The 21,656-nt window shown below is 39.5% G+C and overlaps 1 pseudogene; it reads left to right on the forward strand.

Moving 5' to 3' along the window:
* The first annotated feature begins 15,363 nt into the window (after positions 1 to 15,363).
* LOC131244212 (ferric reduction oxidase 6-like) lies at positions 15,364 to 21,192 on the forward strand (annotated as a pseudogene).
* The last annotated feature ends 464 nt before the right edge of the window (positions 21,193 to 21,656 follow it).

Below are 21,656 nucleotides of genomic sequence, written 5' to 3' on the forward strand. Positions count from 1 at the left end.
GCAGACAATCTCCCCCGGCAAAAGTTTTTCCAGCTCCGATGTCTTCCGCTGCATTGAATCGTCCCTCCGATGGTCAGGAATCTTTTGTCAGGTGACAATCTCTAGCAAAAGGAGATTTCTGGCGAAGGGCGATTTCCGACGAGGGCGATTTTCGGCAAAGGCGATTTCCAGTAGAAGGGGACTCGGAAAGGAGCAGGGAAAATGAGAATGCGAGAAGTGTGAGAGAGAGGGAGGGAGGGGTTTATATAGCCACCTCATTGCTCGGCGCGATCATTACTAGCGACCGTACCAGAAGCCGATACGACTCAGCACTTGTCACGCACCAAACCCAGAGATCGGACTCACAGGATTCCCAATCGCCAAATCCGGTGCCGACAGCCTCCGTAGTACCCCATTCTCGGTTCCCAGCACTCATACGCCAGATTTCGATCTTGGGATCCTACAAGGAGGACTTTTCCAATGTACATTTATCTCATAAGAAGCATAACCACAAGTTTACCCAAATCACAAAAGCAACATCATCATCACATATCCACTAATATAAACATTTGAATACAATGCTGAAAGGGAAATACATATGTCAAAATCAACGCTCCTGTAGACCACTGCACACTCTATGCTCAACGCTGCTACAATATAATGCCACCTACACGCATCTATCGTGCATAAGCTTATAAAAAGCTTAGTGGGTGGTGAAAGTGTGTGCACAAGGTAAGTGCTAAGTAAGCAATATCAGAGTAAGCAGAAATACTGATAAGCTCATAAATCATACAATATCAAAAATACTATCAAGTTCATAAAAATTATACGAAATCAGAGTAATACAAAAACATACTGATGGGCCCATAAATACCTCCACCCTTATCCAAGCTATGCGATATAAAAAGATAATAAAAACAATATCATATACTGATGAAGCAATGTAGATTAACTATACAATGCGGAGACAGCAAACCAAATTTCAGATGCCGATGATGCAATGCAATATGCAAACCCTGATGAGTCTACGAATAGTGTCAGTCGTATCTAAGCCGTATAAATGAAGAAACATAATAACCCAAAATGTCATATGTTGCGGATGTAATGCGATATGCGGTGCGAATGGAATGACCATGCTGGAGTGTGAAGTCAGGATGATAGTACATAGTATCGCAGGCTATGGGGTCCATCACAAGGGACTTCTATCCAAACCAGTCCCATACCTAAATTTGGATAGTCAGATTCAAGGTGGTAAACTCCTGATCTCAAGTTAATCGCGCGCCCCAACCGAAATCCTGACCATTGCGAAGGTACACGTAATAAATCGTTGCGCACCACCAGCCCAAGTGGATAGTGAATGAATGAATGAGTATGCAACTCCTGCTCAATAAGCCCACATATCAGTACGGTTCCTCTCTGAGATCATCACCGGGGTCTAGTACACTCTACACCATCTTGCCGCCCCATCAAGCGCACAACTGGGTAAGTGGAAGAGGCCTCACTATCTGCCTAGCTAGTAGTCAGCCAATATCTACTCAGCATGTCGATAGCGGACCCATTCACGAGCTGGTCAAACTCAGCCTAGCTATGCCTACTTCCTTAGGCGAGTAAGGCTACACCCCCTCCCAACCGACCACGACACAGTGAGAGACGCGGCCTACTGGTTACGACCCTCATGCGCTCATATATATCCACTCGGTCTAGACATTGGGGCGTCCTCTGGTACCAAGAGGGTTTAGGTATTTTCATCCAGGGCCATCTATGATAGCCCGATGCTAATAACATATTTCTAGTGTCCCATCTAGCCATTCACGATATGCCTGTGGAGGCTATAGCCCTGATGTCGCTAGGGCGTTCAGTAAGCACAACATACAATGCAACATGCATGAGTCATACAATCCAGTCATGCATCAATCCTGCGCATACCATGCGCTCATGTGAGACAATCTCCGCCTATCAGGGAGTCTCATAACAACCTGCCCAGTGAGATATGCAATGGTCAACCACATCTCATAACAAACATGCAGATGATGCGTATGGGCATGTATCATGATGCTATGCTGTCACATACTCATGATAGGTATCAATAACCGATACTGATAATCGGCATCGATAATCGGCCTATACGATCGGCCTCGACAACTGGAATCGGCCTAATAAAGGGCCTAAGGGAAGGTCACGATGTGGACATTTAACCATCATTGCCCATCAATGTGGACATTAAACCATTATTGCTCACAAGGCATGGCCCACCATAATCATCATTACACACATCATGGAGTAATTACACACCGCAATAGACTTCATATACATCACATTTGGCCCCATACAAAGGCCCCAAACACGTCTCATTGGGCCTCACTCGTGGCCCTTATATACATCACATTGGGCCTCCACCCATGGGCCATCAAATACATCAAGTGGATCGCATCCACGGGCCGCACCAATGGCCCTCATATATATTGAGACAGCCATAACACATGGGCCGCACCAATGGGCCTCATATACATCAAGTGGGCCACATCAACGGGCCATAAATACACAACAGGTGAGCCCTGCACATGGGCCTCATATACATCAAATGGGCCACATCATATTAGCTGCACCAGTGGGTCAAATCAATTGGGCCAGTCAAATGGGCCGAATCAAATGGTTTGAATCAAATGGGCCGATCAAATGGGCTGATTCAAATGGGCCGAATCAAATGGTCCACTTGATGGCGTTCATCCCATTCTCTACAGTGTGGTCCACTTGATATTGGATCTGCCTTATTTTTAGTCTCAAGCCCAGGGACGAAGTCGCCAAATGGATGGACGGTAGGGATACATCACAGTGGGCTCCACCCATAAAAATGGATGGACAGCATGGCTTACATCACGATGGGCTCCACCCATAAAATGGATGGACGACATGGCTATCATGCTTACTACGCCGTCCAGCAACTGGACGGTGCAAATATAACCATACAGCATGGTGTGGTCCACGTAGTGGCCCACCAATATAATCTTATATTATATAATATAATATAATACAATATACAATTACAGTGGCAGGAGGCTGCCCATACTCGAACGTCTCTGGACGGTGCATAAAACATGATAAAGGTGGGTCCCACATAGCATTGGCCCACCACAACATCCCTCTCTCATTAAGTGGCCCACCAATATAATCTTATATTATATAATATAATATAATACAATATACAATTACAGTGGCAGGAGGCTGCCCATACTCGAACGTCTCTGGACGGTGCATAAAACATGATAAAGGTGGGTCCCACATAGCATTGGCCCACCACAACATCCCTCTCTCATTATATATATATATATATATATATATATATATATATATATATATATATAATATAATATGATATGATAATATATATTATAAAATATTATAATCATAATTAAATGCTCACTGTCCAGACCTCTAGATGGTGGGATACAGAATACTTTCATTAAGGTGGGTCCCACGTAGGGCCCACCATATAGCACTATAATAAATATATATTATAATATATATATTTATATTAAAAAAATACATGCATCAACACTCCAGCGTCCAGGCCTTACAGAGCTTGCTGACGTCAGGAGCTTACTGACGTGCAGTACAGTAGCTATGTAGCTGCACGGTACACCAGCCATTCTACGTCCACGGTAAGTGGATCCCATCGTAACGTTTATTTTCCATCTCATCTATTCATAAGGTCACATAGACCTAAATAAAGAGGAAAAACAAATTTCATTTCGATCCAAAACTTCTGTGACTCAGACAGGTTTCAATGGTAGACGTTCAATCCACTAATATTTGTGGTGGTGTGGACTACCTGAGCCCCACGTATGGCTGATTTTTGGGGAATCCCAGTTCCCAAAGGGGACTCATCAAATGCACGATGTAGATGAACAACATACATCGTGGTGGGGCCTGTGATAGGGCCCATCGTCACACCCTTAAACAAGCAGCAAGGACACCGCTTGCTACACCGTCCAGAGGACGCTGACAGCAACAGCATCGTGTGTGTGTGTGTGTATTGTTGTTTATGTGAGGTTTTTTTATAGGTGGGGCCCATATCAAGGGGATCCATGCCGACTATTGGTCTCCCCGGCTCGTAACAAATCTAATGAGTCTAATATACAATATTTTTTGGGCACATAGAAACATCACACTGGACCTTAACAGTTTAAATCACCCAAAATCATTATTTTCTACATTATGGCCCACCAGAGATTCGAATTGGCTTTATTTTTCGGCTCAACGCTCAAAATGAGCTAGGAAAAAGGGTGGACAGTGTGGATCAGATACATACACTAAAGTGGGGTCCATGTGTGTGGAAGGTGTGAATATAAATAAAATATATACATAACGTGGGGCTCCCTGTGGGTGCACGGTGTGCAGTTAACACATACCACGGTGGATGGCATGGATGAAACGCATTCACCTAGTGGGTCCACACGTGTGGATCTAGTAGGCCACGCTAGGATTCGAAGTGGTTTTTAGTATGTATAGATTAACAATTCGAACTTAATTGTGAAATCTAACAGATGGATGAATCCAAGAGTCATAAATTACCAACATTATGTATCTTATAATTCTAAATCAAAGATGACCGTCAAAATCACTTCAAATTCATAAGAATTTCCATAAAAAATTTAAAAAAATTCCACAATTTTTACTCAAGACTAAGAAAATACTGATTAGGTAACCTAATCTCCCATCCCCAACCTAAAATCTACATTGTCCTTAATGTAAAATATATAAGCATGCAATGCATGTGAGACAATGAAATTAAAGGAGAAGTGATGGAAAGATAGTACTTGATGAAGGAATTAAGAGACTTTTGCCAAAGAGATCTCAGCATGAGACTGGGTAAGCACAAGAGTGAAACCAGCAAAAACAAACTATCCTAGAACGACTGGAAAGAAAACTATCCTAACGGCATAAAACCGACTATCCTAGAACATCAAAAAGCAAATTAACCTAGTCCTATAAAAGAAGGGGAAAAGCTACTCAGTCATGTCACAAAGTTCCTCTTCCAGCCAATATCTTGATAAATTTCTCAGTAGGTTTCTCAACAAGATCATCTAAAAGATCTTTTTGTAATAGGCTTGGCTGCTCTGGAGCATAAATTTCCAGAGAAATTTATGGACCTCAGCATAAGGTTTCCTTTTAATCTCCTGAGGTGTACAGAGTATATATGATTCATCTATGACAGAAAAAGTTGCAATGTTAGTATTCCATGATGAATCAGAGACTACAGGTAAATATAATTCAGAAAAATTCTTAGCAGATGATGTAGCCTCAACACGTTCCGAAGTTTCAGACTTCGGTTCAATTTTCAGTTCCTCCTCCTTTAATGGTAAGTATTCAAGATCTATGGAGGGAAGGATTTCAGAGTAAGGGTTCTCTCGGTCCGTGACAACCATCGAGGTATTGTCTTGTAAGGCATCCACTATTTCTTTTATCATAGGATCGTTTAAATCTGCAAAGTATGCCAAGTAATCATCCAAAGAGTTGAAAAATTCCGCATTGAAATCTGTAATAAGATGCTCAAGGACTCCCTCATCTTTAAAAGTAGATGGAGGTATGCTCTCTTGCTCCAGCCCTGCACAGACAGATTGAGGGTCAATAGACGAAGTACTGATGCGAGGACTCTATTTATTGATACTACTCAAAAGAGGCATTGAATCGTTAAATTTTGACGGTTTAGATGGTGATCTCAACTGGGTGGTTTCAAATTCCAGAACCTTATCAGGCAATTCGTCCATCTCCCTAACTATCTTATAAGTCAATTCAGGGGAGTGGTCTAAACATGCATCACAGAGGTTGGAAGGTTTAGGTGAAAGTGGTTCATCCTCCACATTTAAATTAGCCATGTCAGATAGGTGGAGTAGATCACTATGGTCGACAACTTCCTGAACCTCTTGATCATTGATATGGGCCAAACTTGAGATTGAATCCTAATACGCATCATCATCCAATTCAGTGCAGTACACACTTGGAATGGGATCACTTTCCTCACATTCTATTCCTATATTGGGTTGAGGTTCGAATAAACTAACATCTTCCTCATCATTAAAATCAGGTGTGTTATGTGAGTGAAGTGTGTCAATATCATTATATTTGAAAACCAACTGTGTCTCTTGATTATTCCTTTGGACCGTCATCGAGATCGACTCATCGAGAAATTGAGCTAGATGCTCATTAATGGATTCCAACTCCTTATTCCAAATTTCAGAGTTCTTCATAAGCAAGTTAGGATCACTCTCCTCGTATTGTGCTTCTGGATGGAGTTGTGGCTGGGACGAACTAGCCTCCATTATCTCATCATAAGTAGGGAATCCAAAGGAGTAATCAACAAAATCAATTGGCGGTTCATCTCTCCAATGTGTCGGGTTGAAATCACTTTCCTTGCACTGTATTTATAATTTGGGTTGTGAGTGGGATGAATTAGTCTCCATTAGCCTATCGAGATGTGATTCAAATACTTCTAATAATTTCCTCATATCAGTAACATAGTCTGTGTAACTCTGAGGTGACTCTTCTTGGATCGTTTCTGGTGGCTATTTAAAATTGGTTGATCCAAGAGGGTTTTCACCATGATGTTTTACTGACTCAACTTCGAAATATTTTTGTTTCCACTGATCATAATCATACGGGTCATAAGTCGAGAGTTGATACGCGTCATCATTCCAATAATCACGTTTCTTAACTCGTGGAGTGCAATTATTCTCCCACAGATAATCACCGAAGGACTTCTTAATTGGTGGAGCATCATATTTTAATTGGTTGAAGAAATTTTCAGAAAATATTTGAGGCATGGGCTCTTTCCCATCATAATCATCATACATCCTTTCCCAAGATTTCTTACCTATCTCAACATACTGACGTTCCCACTCTTGCATGGTGAAGCCTTAACTCTAAATCTAATCCTAAAAGAAAATAAAAGACAAATCCTATAGCAATAAGAGATCTAAATAGAGGAGAAGTTAGAAAGAAGTTACAAGATTGGAGGAGATCTATGTTAAAATCCTATAGAACAAAACAAAACAAGTTAGTTTCTAAAACAGAAATTCTAAAATTAGAAAGTTTCTAAAAACAAAAATAGAAAGACGAGTTAGTTTCTAAAAATGAAAAATAACCTAATTTCTAAAAAGAGAAAAAAGGAAATTTCTAAAATCAAATTAGGAAAGTCTCTAAACCTAGAAAAAAAATCCTAGAATTAGAAAGTTTTTAAAAATAGAAAATAAAACCCTAATCCTAAAAATAGAAAAAGTAGAAAAATTAGAAAGAGATTACCAATTTAGAAAGCCTATATCAGAAAGAACCTAAACCTAGAATTAAAAACTAGAAAAACAAAAAAGTTAGGTTAGTTTTTAGAATTCAAATAGAAAAACCTAAACCTAGAATTAAAAACTAGAAAAACCCTAATCTTAACCTAATTTTAAAACCAGTTAATCTCAGAAAAACGTAACCGTCAATCCCCGGCAATGGCGCTAAAAACTTGTTCACACCCCAAGTATAGGGTTGCCATGTAGTAATAATCTCGGTAAAATCGAAGTCGAATCCACAGGGACTGAACCTTGTACGTAATCTGAAAGTAACTAGAACTAGAACTAGAAGAAGATGTAATCTAAATCAAGAAATTTTAAGGGAATAATGGTGAAATCTTAAACTAAAACTTGTAAAATTCAAAGGTGGGAAACTAGGGTTTCCAAGGATCCACTTGTAGAGATTAAAGAGATCTGCGCTTGATTCAAGAACACAACTGGATTTAAAGTCCCATCTTCATCCAATTGGAAGATATATCATTGAAATTCAAATCTGAACTTCCTTTGATCTAGTTTTCAATAGAAGATAGGTACGAGAATTAGAATTGATTCCATCACAAAACCATGCCCATGAGACAAAGCAAAAATAGAATTTAACCAATCCACAACCAATCTAAAAGAGTTATGAACATTAGGAAGGATTTAATCATCCAACCATGCCCGTGAGATGATGGTGAACAACAGGGCTTCCCATCTTCACAATCTCAGTAATGAAAAAAATATACTTAAAGCTATCGCAGATCCATTGTAATTTAAGTCACAATAAACCATTAAAAACTAAAAGCACTCCTTATAATCAAACTAACATCAAAGAGAGTTCATCACATGAATCAAAGCCGTAGAAAGTGACCCATCATGCTACAAGCTTCACCTCTTAGCCCTAGCTAAGTGGTTTAGCCGATCATGAAACCTCTTAGCTAGGGCCAAGAGGTGAAGCTTGTAGCGTGATGGGTCACTTTCTAGAGCTTTGATTCATGTGATGAACTCTCTTTAATGTTAGTTTGATTACAAAGAATGCTTTTAGTTTTTAATGGTTTATTATGACTTAAATTACAATGGATCTGTTATAGCTTTGAGCGTATTCTTTTCATTGCTAAGATTGTGAAGATGGGAAGCCCCGTTGTTCACCATCGTCTCACGGGCATGGTTGGATGATGAAATCCTTCCTAATGTTCATAACTCTCTTAGATTGGTTATGGATTGGTTAAATTTTGTTGTTTGCTTTGTCTCATGGGCATGGTTTTGTGATGGAATTATTTCTAATTCTTGTACCTATCTTCTATTGAAAACTAGATCAAAGGAAGTTCAGATTTGGATTTTAATGATATATCTTCCAACTGGATGAAGATGGGACTCTAAATCTAGTTGTGTTCTTGAATCAAGCGTAGATCTCCCTGATCTCTACAAGTGGATCCTTAAAAACCCTAGTTTCCCACCTTTGAATTTTACAAGCTTTAGTTTAAGATTTCACCATTATTTCCTTAAAATTTCTTGATTTAGATTACATCTTCTTCTAGTTCTAGTTCTAGTTACTTTCAGATTACGTACAAGGTTTAGTCCCTGTGGATTCGACGTCGGTCTTATTGAGATTATTACTACATCGCAACCCTATACTTGGGGTGAGAACAAAAATGTTTACCAAAAAAATGCCTAATTAATATATAAGATTTTACATTACAATATATTTTTTTAAGCATTTTTAATAAGCTACCTCATTATCATCCCAATACATTTGCTTAAATTTCTTAATGACTATCATGTGAGAAAATAAGTTGTTTGGCTAGAATAGGCTCCACCTTGATGTTTATGTGAAATCACCCCACCACTAGATGCTTCACCCCATGTTACGCTTAGAACCAAAACTTAGTCCCATATATGATTAGGTGAACAACACAATTGGAAGCAATATTGTACAGGGTAATGCTAACCCTCTAAACAATCTCACTTGTTATGGCCCACTTGAATCATAGATTGGCTTGATTTTTAGTCCTTATACCTAAATTTTGATGTGGCATCAGTGGATTTCATATAATCATTATGGTTTAGGTCATCTGGCTCAACCCAATGATTTGGTCAAGTAAGGTTATCCCAAGCCCAACCCATTTACTTTAACGGGTTACATTTCTAGCCTGAGCTCGATCTACTACCCATTTACCTTAACCCAAACTCACCTTAATAACAGGCCACCCTGACCCATTACCACCCCCAAGACATGAAATTATGTCTTTAAGCCAAAAGAGATGGTCCTATATGTCAAGACTTCATTTTAATTATTGCCAAACCAATTGATAGGCGATAGGAGCACTAAATTTATGGAGTAAACCACCATGTGTGTTCTTGCAGTTTCTTAAATGTTGGTAGCTCATCCACCCTCTATGTTGATTTACATCAATCCAAACATTCCAGATGTTCACCACCCCAAGTATAGGGTTTTTTTTTAAAAATAAAATAAAAAATAAAAAATTAACACACACACACACACCCCACACACTCACGTCGTAGTGGGCTTTCACCACCTATGGATACTCGAACCCTTGACCGGGTGTTGAAACTCCTAAGAGTCTACCACCCGTGCAAGAGCAAGGATCCCAAGTATAAGGTTGCGATGTAGTAATAATCTCAGTAAGACCGAGGTCGAATCCACAAGGACTGAACCTTGTACGTAATCTGAAAGTAACTTGAACTAGAACTAGGCGAAGATGTAATCTAAATCAAAGAAGATGAAGAGAAAATTTGTGAATTTATTTAACTAAAACTTGTGAAATTCAAAGGTGGGAAGTTAGGGTGCCAAGGATCCACTTGTAGAGATCAGAGACGTCTATGCTTGATTCATGAACACAACTAGACTTAGAGTCCCATCTTCATCCAGTTGGAAGATATAACCTTAAAAATCAAATCTGAACTTCTTTTGATCTAGCTTTCAAGAGATAAGAAGTATGAGAATTAGGATTGATTCCATCACAAGACCATGCCCAGGAGACAAAGTAAACAACAAAATTTAACCAATCCACATCCAATCTGAGAGAGTTATGAACATAGGGAAGGATTCTGTCATCCATCCATGCCCTTGAGACAATGGTGAACAAGAGGGTTCCTACGATTATAACCTTCATACATGAATAGAAAATACCAGAAGATATCACAAGTCCATTGTAATTTAAGTCACAACAAACCATTAAAAACTAGAGGGATTCCATATAAACAAACTAGAATCAGATAGAGTTCATAAATTAAATTTAAATCAAAGGCATAAAGAAAAGTCTCCCATCTCACTACAAGCTTCACCTCTTAGCCAAGCTAAGAGGTTTAGCCACTCATAAACATAATTAGGCTAAAAATCTCTTTAAAAAATCATAAACGGGAAGGAAATAATGAAAGCAATAAAAGAAAAGGAGGAAGGAACCCGAGTCGTCCCACGTTATCTCCCTCTCTTGCTCCCACCTTTGCTCCACGTCCCAGATGATGATCTCTCTCTCTTCTCCTCTCCTTTATATAAGCGCCAGGGCGGTTTAGAGGGCTGGAGGTCGGTGGAATTCGCGTTTACGCAGCAAGGACGCAAGAAACTCACCAACTTGCGTTTGGACCGAGTTCGTCGCCAATAGACATCTAAGAAATCAATTTGGACTATATTGGTGGGTAAAAACCCTCCTATGAAGGTTCTGAACGGTTTGGATCACTCATCCGACTACAAACAGTGGCCCACAACTCCCCACAACGTACGGTTTTCCCGGACGTGCGTTACCTGCGAAAATCCTGCGCTGACGTGTTCGGTGGGCATAGTGGTGTTTTCGGCGAAATCCACCCCATTCATTAGATTTCTGGCAAAATTTCAGTCGGAAGTGGTTTTAGTCAAGTTTTGATGCGTTCTACTTTTAAAATCAATTCACCATCCATCCTACGTTTTCTGGTGATCCATGTGTATACATGCGCAAGGGACAAAAAGAAAGCATGGTCAGGATCTTGGCCACCCTCTGGACGCAATGGACGGTCCAGATCAGTGATCCAGAGGATGAGTGGGGTCCACTGGGCATCGCAGCGTCGAACGGCGTTCAACGCTATCTCCTCACACGAGACGGAGTGGAAAGAGACGTGCGGGGGTCGGTCAAAGAATGTTGACCGATCCTATGTTGCGCGCGTGCGCGTGCAATGTGTGCATGCTCAACCCTATGTGGGGTCAACTATGACGTATATGAGGAATCTGTTCCGTCCATCCCTTTTCTCATCTAATTTAAGGCCTTGAGACTGAAATGAAGGCATATCCAGAGATCAAGTGGGCCCCAAATCAGGATTTTGATTGCTGATCTGTCCACTGGGATACTTTCACAGGATCCAATGGTTGAAATTCAATATGTACAGTTAATTTATGGTCCTTAGGCCATATATAAATTTTTGAGCCAAACGGATGGTGGGAACCTTGATCTTGCATTTAGGACGCTTTTCAGGCCTCTTTAACGTGATTTTCTCGGATCTCTGGCCTGTAAATTCCTCGATCTTGGTCCCCTGGGGTCCGTCCTTTGCCTTAGTGACTTTGAAATGTTAAATCCATACTTTTAGTACCCTTTTTCAGTCCAGGCTCCTAAATTCACCTTGCAGCACAAACACGATTAAAATAGAGCATTAAACATTATCATGTACGTAAAATCAGGTAATAATTGGGGTCTAATATGTAATATTTGACCCTCAACACCAGACCATCCAAATTGTAGGAACCATCACTGATGGAGAGTATGACAAAAATCAAGTCTACGGAGTGATCATAACCTTCCAATTGCCCTGGTAATTATTCAATGACCTCTATAAAATGGTTGAGATTTTCCAATGAGTGCAGTCTTTAGGATGTGCCCTCTCCAAGATAGGTCCTGGGATTTACAAGGTCAAGAACATCTTCACTAATGGAGAGTATGCCAAAAATTAAGTCTACAGAGCGATAATAACCTTCCAATTGCCCTGGTAATTATTCAATGACCTCTATAAGATGGTCGAGATTTTCCAATGAGTGCAGTCTTTAGGATGTACCCTCTCCAAGATGGGTCCTGAGATTTACAAGGTCAAGATCATCTTTCATGAACCGATTACATACAGGTCATGGCGCCGTAATCCGTACCATGCAAATGGTACACCCCATCATGAATCTCACTAATTTCCTAAATCACATTGATCCGCTCATTAGATGGGCCCTATCTGTAGGTTGAGTCATACAACCTTTGTTTGTAGGGTTCAAAGTTCATTCTTTTGTGGTGATTGAATTGTAAATTTGTTTGATTTGTTCTCTTATCATCTTGTAAATGTAGGCTTAAGTAACTTTAGAAACATAGATTTATATGTTGAATGTTTAATTCTTTAAACTCTGTTGAGCTGTATGATTGTTCATTTCAACATATTGATTGATTTTCATTTTCCTTTCTTAGTCATTTCATTTATGGTGTTCTCTCATTTCATTGGCTGCAGGTCAAGCATATTTGCTAGGATTCAAGGGATTCAATGCTCATCGAGCCCATGACTAGCCTTTATATAGACCAAACACAACCATGCAACAATCATTTAGTGCAGAACTTTTTGCTGATATTGTTAGCTAAACAAGAGAATAAATTAGGAATTTATGTCAATTCAATCTCCTGGTTTGCCTTCTTTTAGTGGAAATAGATCTCGGGCAATGTTTTCTATTAGCCAGACTAATCTCATAGGAAACAAAAAGAGGAAGTACATTCTAACATGGCCGGGTGGCAACCTGGGATTGGGTAATATACAATCAATTTTTTATGAAAATACAAATTTTATATGTTTGGGATTTGGATGATAGATCTAATTTTGATTTCTTCCTTTTCTTTTGTGTAGAGTTACCTTCTCAAATAGGTTGGTTGGTTTAGGGCTTTGGAGAAATGGATATATCTAGTTTTGGATGTGTGCATTGATTAGGTAATTCATTTTCATTATTTTTTTTAATTTAATGAGAAACGTCGATGGCTAAAACTATCGGTGAATGGCCATGGGACATGGCCGTTGGAAATGCCGACAACTTTTGCCATAAAAAAATGCAGACGGTTTAAATCCGTCAGCGATAAGTGCCAACGCCCCCTATCCCGACGGTCTGACTGACGGCTTTAGGTCAATGCCGACGGTTCTTAGCCGTCGGCATTGCCCTGTTTTTTTTTTTTTGGTAGTGTTGTGGTGTGGTCCACCTGAGATTTAAATCTAGCTCACTTTTTGTATTTAGCCCTAAAATGATCTTGAGAACTGGATTGACGGTGTGGATAAAACACACATCATGGTTGGGGCCACATAATACCCACCACTAGCCAACTTGTTAGTGGCACCATCAATATCTTGGGGAATGGATTAGGTGAGACCCCGACCTCACCAAAGATGGTGCAACCCTTAGAGTCCATCTTGATGTGTTTATTTTGTACCCATGCCATCCATCTGTTTTTCTAGACCATTTTAGTGTATGGTTCTAAAGATGAAGAACTAAATCTCAGGTGGGCCATGCTCTACGAAATAGTGGTGATTGACGCCCTACCATTAAAAACCTTTTAGGGCGCACCTTAATGTTTCTGTGGTGTTTATTTTCCATCTAATCTATTGACAAGGTCACATAAGCCTAAATGAAGGTAAAGAACATATATCAGCTTGATCTAAAATTTTTGTGGCCCATTAATGGTCGATAACTACTGTTTCCTATGGTATGGTCCACCTGATAATTGGATTTACTAGATTTTTTAGATAATGGACAAATATAATCTGAAAAAAAGAAAGGTCAACGTGGATACATAATAAATACATCAAGTTGGGCCCATGGTAAGGGCCGCACTAACTTGGGTAAGGCGGGGGTCTCACCTAATCCACTCCCATCCAAACCGCGTCCTTTAGCGGTAAATAGTCCAAAAATAGAGAGAGGAGAGAGAGAGAGAGAGAGAGAGAGAGAGAGAGTTCCTGGAAATTAAGGTTTTCGAGCAACCCGAGAAGTTCCAACAAATTCACCTATTAACGTGTCTTGAAAACCCGTGTGGGCTGTTGCAGATGATGAAAGGGAAGGAACTTCATGGGATTATAAATAGGAGAGGATTCGAATCTGATGTTTCTGTGGCAAATGCTCTAATTGATATGTATAGCAAATGTGGGGATCTGGAGGCTACTCGTTGGTTGTTTGACATAAGGCCTCGAAAAGATGTTGCTTCATGGACATGCATGATATCTGGCTACTTGCAAAGAGGGTATTCAAATGTTTTCTTTTCTTTTATTTGTCATCTTTTAGACCTTTAATTACAATGTACTTTCAAGCTTTCATTATGCCCAGCGTCGTTCAACAGGAATAGGTTTTGATGACTAGCCGCCGCCTTGGTTTGAGGGACCTCAAATCGCTGCCCTCCAGATCCCTCTGATCACGTGGCAATGTCCTCCCAGAGTATGCCAATGTTTATTTACTTTTCGAGTTCTCAATGCAATTTGTGAGAAGTTGTACTCTTTACTCTTTCTGAACCTTATAATTTTTAGAAACAAGAGGTTCTTGCTTTTAGAAGGGAAGGAATCATATTATCCTAGTCTATTTGTTTTTTGGAAAAAAGGAAGTCATATAATCCTCAACCCAAGGATGTGCACATTTTACTTTCTTCCATTTGTGAAAGTGAAGTCCACTACTCATTTATCTAGATCAGTGGTATGTTGAGCCCTATTCTTGATGGATCAAAAGTTTCTTCTATAGGACAAGCCTAACTTTCAGTCTGGCTCGGAAGTAGATGAGTAGGCTGAGAAATACATCATCAGTCCACATTCAATTTCAAAAAGAAGATGATTAAGCTTGGTGGCTAGGATCTTCCTGTCTGGGAGATTTTTGGGGCTTGGTCCATCCATGATGGAGCCCAACAGACCAATGGCCTGGTCTCTCTAGACCTTGGCCCTCTGGTACAAAATTGAAAATATGAGTATAATGCATATCTTCTTGCTAAGGATTCGGTAATTCTTATTTAAATGCTTCCCGCTCAAATTCCTCTAGTTTAAATCCAGTAGTAAAGGATTGAAGTCATATAGCTGCTTCTTTTCCTCTAATGTGTGGCTAATGTTGAATCCTGATTGGCAAGTTGTGGCTGGAGATGAGAGCAAAGAGGTGGAGGTTGAAAACCAACGGCAACTTAGAGTTCTCGAAGCAATTTATCCCCTTCCATCTGCCATTCCTCCAAGGTGATCCATCTGCCCCTCCATTTAATTACTCTCACAACACCCATTCCTCCAAGGTGTCTACCCATGTCAGCTGGATGGAATTTGATGTATCACCATTGGCCCCTTCAACGGAAAATTGCTAGTTGTGTGTATATTTTCACCTTTTTAGAATCATTGTTGATGTGATTATGATGTCTTCTTGGTTTCCATTTGCAGACATGTGATTAACACATCGATGTTTTGGGTAGTGGATTACTTGGACTGGCCATCGACTTCACCTCTATGTGGTTTTTAAACTAAACAGGTCCCACCACATACAGGTAAGAGTCATATACCATTGAGAGAGCCATCTTGATTCACAAATTGACTACTGATGAAAAACTTGTGATGCGGAACACATGATTTAATGCTAGCATGCAACGTGAAGATTATGAAAGAGTCCATAAAGTAATTCAATCAACAAAAGATGCTAACCTACCAATTAATTAAGAGTAAACAATAAGAAATAAAATCAGATTTAACCTAAATCACATGCCCACATGCTAAGAAATCACATAAATCAATTAAAACTAGGACCGATGGAAGGATAAAACTTTCAATTTAGCATAGGCATGTTCCACACTCAAGGGACAGATTTGTAGGTTTTATTATTAGGGTTAGAATGGGGAAAATATGAAATTTGAAGAATTGGGGTTCATGAGAATTGAGAATTTTGGAATTAGGGTTTTTTCTTTTCTTTTTTTAGAAATTGGGGAAAATCTAGGAAAGTTAGGGATTTTAGGTTTAGGGTTAGGGTTTAGATTGTAGATGGGTATGAGAAAGTAGGGTTTGGGAGAAGATGAAGATCTGGGATGAAGAGAATGAAGAACTTGACGAAAATACCTAGATGGGGAAGAAAAGAGAAGATGGTGTGGGGATAGATGGAGACCTCACACCTCCACTGATGAAGATTAGCCTCGCACCAATTTTCCTTCTAAATCGCATGAAAGTATCTTCAAATCGCATGAAGATGGGAGAAGAAAGCAAGAGTCTTTCTCTTCTTCTTTTTTATCATAAAATCCAATAGGTTTGGAACTCCACCCCCCATGTGCTTTTATTATTAAAAACTCAGCATAATTACAACTATGTCACTCACTTAAGTGAAGTGGTCCATCACCAAAATAAGAAAACTAAAACATATATTATCAATCTCAACGATCAAATAACTCCTAAAAATAACAAAAAACATAAAGAAAACAAGATCAGAGTCCAAGGGGCCCAGATCTAAAAGATTTGGTGGCCTGATGGCCTGATTGACAAGATCCAATGGTCGGATCGACACGAAATAGAAATCCTATGACTAAAATGATCTCCTAAGCAACCCACATGCATCATCCCAAAGTAGGTCTTCCTGATGTAAGTCCAATGCATGTGGAGTCTTCAAAATGGCCCGCGAGCCCCATCTGGAACTTGTCTCCCATCCACAAAGAAAGTTGCACTGATGTGGGTGGTCATCTCCATCTCCGGTACACCTGAGTAGGTCCTTTGATGTCCCCATCGCATAAACTCAAGACATGAGCAACTGCCTTCATTCTGCAACAAAGCTTGCAACAATCAGATAGTTGTAGTTATTCAACTACTTCTATTTTTATGTATAGCCCGTCTATGTGGGGATGGCACTAAATGGAACTTAAATAAATCACATATTCTAGTAAAATGTCTTTTGTTTCTATTTACTGATATTTCTTTCCCAAATAATCCATGGTTTTTGTAAGTGGTGTTATGATGTTTATGCTACTTAGTCTTTTTATCCAATGACTACATCTAGTTCTTTGAAACTTGAACCATGCAGCTTCAGAAGCAACAAACACAACAAAGAAAGTTGGCTCTGTGAATCAAGTAGAAAGTAAGGCCCAACCCATGTATGGAATTGAGGACCTATTTAAAGACTCGCCATCCAACTCAGAACACCCCTGGCCATGATCACTAGTATGAATGCTTAACTTTCATTTATTATGCAGAGCATTTATGTTGTGAATGCCTTTTCACTTAGACTGATATTATGAATCAGCATGGGACATCTTTTTCTTGATTTGAGTGCGCATATGTGGTCTTGCAAAGCAGTTGGACTTGCGGTATTTTGACTTCATGAGCTGTCATATTCTTGACCGGGTTATTTCTTGGTTCATTTTATGGATATAGCTCGAGATGAGCATGTTACAAGTCCTGATGATATATCTGTAGAGAAACTGCAGGTTAGGTTCCATTTCACCTTTGCTAATAGTGACTTGATGTCTTCCTATTCTATTCTCTCTTTTTAAAGATTATTAAAGAGCTGAGGAGCAGCTTCAGATCCATTTTAATGTATGATGTTGTGGAAGAGTACATTCTCTTCTGGACCTTGCTTTGTGGACCACAGCTGCAGCAGCAGATCCTTGTCTTGAGGAACTGACATGTTTTGTGTAAGTGAATCCTTTTATCAGCTTGCATTAATATAGAGTTGGTGGGAATTAAATGAGTGTTACCTGCAGACACATGCCGCAAATGCTGATTGGAAAGAACAATGCAAGGTTCTAGAAACGTTCTCCCTGAGTTACAATGTATGTCATAATTCTTGCTTCTCAAAAAGAAAAAAGAAAAAAAAGAGCTCCCTGCTGGAGTATGAAATATCCAGGTGAATTTTTTGTGGGCGGTGACACAACATTCCTTCAAAATTTTTAATCCAATATACTTCTTTTTTTTCTTTTTTTTTGTTTTTTTGGTTTTTAGAGATACTGAATTTTATTAAAGCTGGTAGGGCAGGAAAAAAAAACTACAAGTACAACAACCAATAGTCACCTGGCAACCCAGAAACAACTATCTAGATACCAGCTGAGGTGGAATGAATCCGAGTTTTTGTTAGATACCAGAAATTACAAGGACTGAGTTAGCCTGATTTGTCTGGGCACATGGAGTGCTTGACTTATACTAACTAATTTCTAAGTGGGACAAAAATCATCAGATTCAACTAGGTGTGCCATCACATTTTCACCACAGATCCTAAAAGTCGGTCAATCCAAGATGTAGGTGGGCCACATCATAGGGGAAGGTGTAAAATCATGCATAAAACCTCTGAATTAATTCACAGTGTGACCTACATGAGTCTTGGAGTGTATGGATTTTCAGCAATTCCAGTCTCCAAAAATGGCACCTGAAATGAATCGAATCCAAGAGTTTGCATGTATTTAAGCTAATTTTCTGGTTCCATGCATTATTATGCATGGTTTACATGTGGTTTATACTTTCACAAATGTACACTTGCAAGAGTATTTACATGTGGTTATGGCAGCGAATCGGGCTGCCACTGCTACTAGAGTTGCTGCAATCAAAGCAGTCCAGAACCAAATAGACGGGAATCTTTGCGAAATGGATGTGTAAGAACATTAAGGATGGCTCCAGTTGCATAGATTGAAAAAAAAAAAAAAATAGATAGGTTGGCCAATCCAAACCTTTCATATGTGGCATTTGTCCATTGAAATAGGATCATTGAATGCCACCTATTAAAAAAATAATAATATTAAAGATGTTTGATATTGATGTGAGTTATTCAATGGAATTATGTAGGTGTGCTATGACTGGAGCAAGGGTGCAGAAAATCACAATCCAGCTGCTGCAAAGACTTCCATTTTCCTTCCCCTTCTTATCCAATTGAGTGATCAAGTGAATGGGCATACAATATATTTGGTTGTCTAAATTTAAAAGGAAGAATATAGTAAGTAGCGTGTTCTCAAGCTAATTTTTAGGCTGGGCTCTATCCAAAGTTGTCTTTGTGATTTTTGAATGGTTTGGATTGCTGTAAGCTTATGTCATGTGCCCAGCTTGGATGATTATGATGATATTGATGAAGAGACAGTAAGTTCAATGTCACTGCATGGAAGAGAAGCTTGACTGCTATTCCTTAGTTGCCGATTATCTCCTGTGATTTCTTTTTAACAGGCTAAGCAGCTTCAGAATCAAATGGAGAATGATTATGATGTTGGGTACATTCTCTTTCCCTTGCATTATTCACATGTTTCTTGTCTACTTCGTTCATTGCAAAAGCCTCGTTCCTTTCTAACTAATGATGGAGAATGCCCATGATTACTTCATTCATTCGCTGCAAAAATTCAAATATGGATGTTAATGAATTTAACCATGAAGAGAAAATCAGAACTCACAATCTATCAAGCATAGGTTTTCTTCAGCCATCATTCATGATATCACCACCAGTGAGTTTTTCTTCTTCTTCTTTTTTTGGTGGAGAAATGCTACAACAATTTGTGGTAGGATAGACTGAGTGGCACATGTATGCCAACCTGTCACACGTGATGTGAGATCTGTGCCATCCGTCAGGTGGGTCACTCTACAAACAAGCGCTCTCTGGATTGCTTTGATTTTTCTCTATCCTAGTGATTTCATGGGGAAAATCTTTCGCAAATGGTCCGAGTTAACTCAAGGGACTTTTTATGAAGTTGATGGTAAGCATTACCAGCAAATCAAAACAGTAGTGATTTCAGTTACCCAATTCTTTTAAGAGTATAAAGAAAATAGTGTAAAATATCAAGATGGATATTTTGTGTTGGAAAATTGCAGGAAGTTTGTTTCCCATTTTCTGTGTTCGCATTAATCAAGCCAGTAAATGGTTCAGAAAGAAAAGGGAGGCCTTTTTCTGTTCTCAATCATGATTTGATGCTAGTGCATTCGTTGACCTTGGGAACCATGAACAACCAAACACTACCTAATGCAATTGGTTTGTATCTGCAGTTAGCAGATTGAAGAGGAATGGCATTTCCAATCTCCCTGGAGTAATTAGCCTCTCGGCTGGCCTGTCGATGTGGGTGACATCATTGCCTTCACTGAGGAAGAGGAACTTTGAGCTCTTCTATTACACCCATCAACTATTTGTGGTTTTCATCGTTTTCTTGGCATTGCATGTTGGAGTCCATTTTCAGCAAGCATCAGCAGGGATATTCATCGTACTTGATCACTTTTTGAGGTTCTGCCTATCGCAAAACACCGTCGATGTGATTTCTGCAATGTACCTTCCATGTGGAACGGTTGAATTGGTTCTTTCAAAGCCAAGAGGTATTCTTCCCAAACATTTCCATACTGGAGAAATGAAAAACTACCATCCACGAATCGAACATTCTTCTTATCCAAGTCATTACCTCTCCTGGCAATTTTGTATTGAGTTGTTAGAGAAATTTGATCAATGGTATTATACTCCCCACATGTGTGCAATATCCACACTGATCATCAGATGGACATTGCAGATATTGGTGGCCCAAGAGGCAGTCTTGTCTAGATCTCTCACATTCATGCCACACTGGTGCGGGATGGGTTTGTTTGATCTGGCGAGTAGCTATGCAGAGCTCAATCTGTTGAGTTATATGTCCTAATTGCTATGTAGGTATTCCAGATATGCAGTACAACACTCAGTTTTATTTTCCTTCAGGTGCAGGAGTTATCTTGGCTGTAGTGGCATCCCTTCGGTGTTTCCTCGAGTCCTTTGGACGGTAGACACCATCTTTCAATTCTTGTAAAGGTTCTTGGGCAATGGACAAAGGATCTTAGAGACACTATCTTCAATGCTCCCAAGTAGCCTCAAAAAGGGTTATCATGTCAACCTTATCCTCAGATAAGAGCTTCTGTTGAGGGGTCATATGGGCATGAATCACCATACTATTTAATGTATGCACTCTTCTTTTATGATCACATTTCTCTAAGATAGCACATGGCGGCAGTATATTTCTTGATAATCTTTGAATTTTACTACGTCAATGGGATATTTTAGAACTTCTCAATAGAAGTGTGTGATTCATATGCCTGGAGATGCTAAGATCCCAATTAGCCATGGAGGTCCTGTTCTAGGTCCTGGCTTGACCCCTACTCCAAAGTCATCAATTGAGGAAGCACTTTTTAAAGAAGTCATAAATGGTATATCACTCCGTACACTTTCCCAACTGGGAAAGCTCCACAATTTCTTGTTGTGTCAAAATAGTTTGGAGTGTTCTAGGATGTTTCTTCTCACTAGGATATGGAAATTCACATGAGAAAAATTTCTTTCATGCCTTCTAGATTGCTGGGGATATGTGAGGTGCTATATTTGGTGGGCTGTTAGAATGCCCCCTAAACCCTACAGCAAAAAGAAAATATCAAGTACGTTTCTACAATCTTTGACTTACTCATTTGGTT

The sequence above is a fragment of the Magnolia sinica genome, chromosome 4 (genome assembly GCF_029962835.1).
Source record: "Magnolia sinica isolate HGM2019 chromosome 4, MsV1, whole genome shotgun sequence".
Taxonomy (NCBI): domain Eukaryota; kingdom Viridiplantae; phylum Streptophyta; class Magnoliopsida; order Magnoliales; family Magnoliaceae; genus Magnolia; species Magnolia sinica.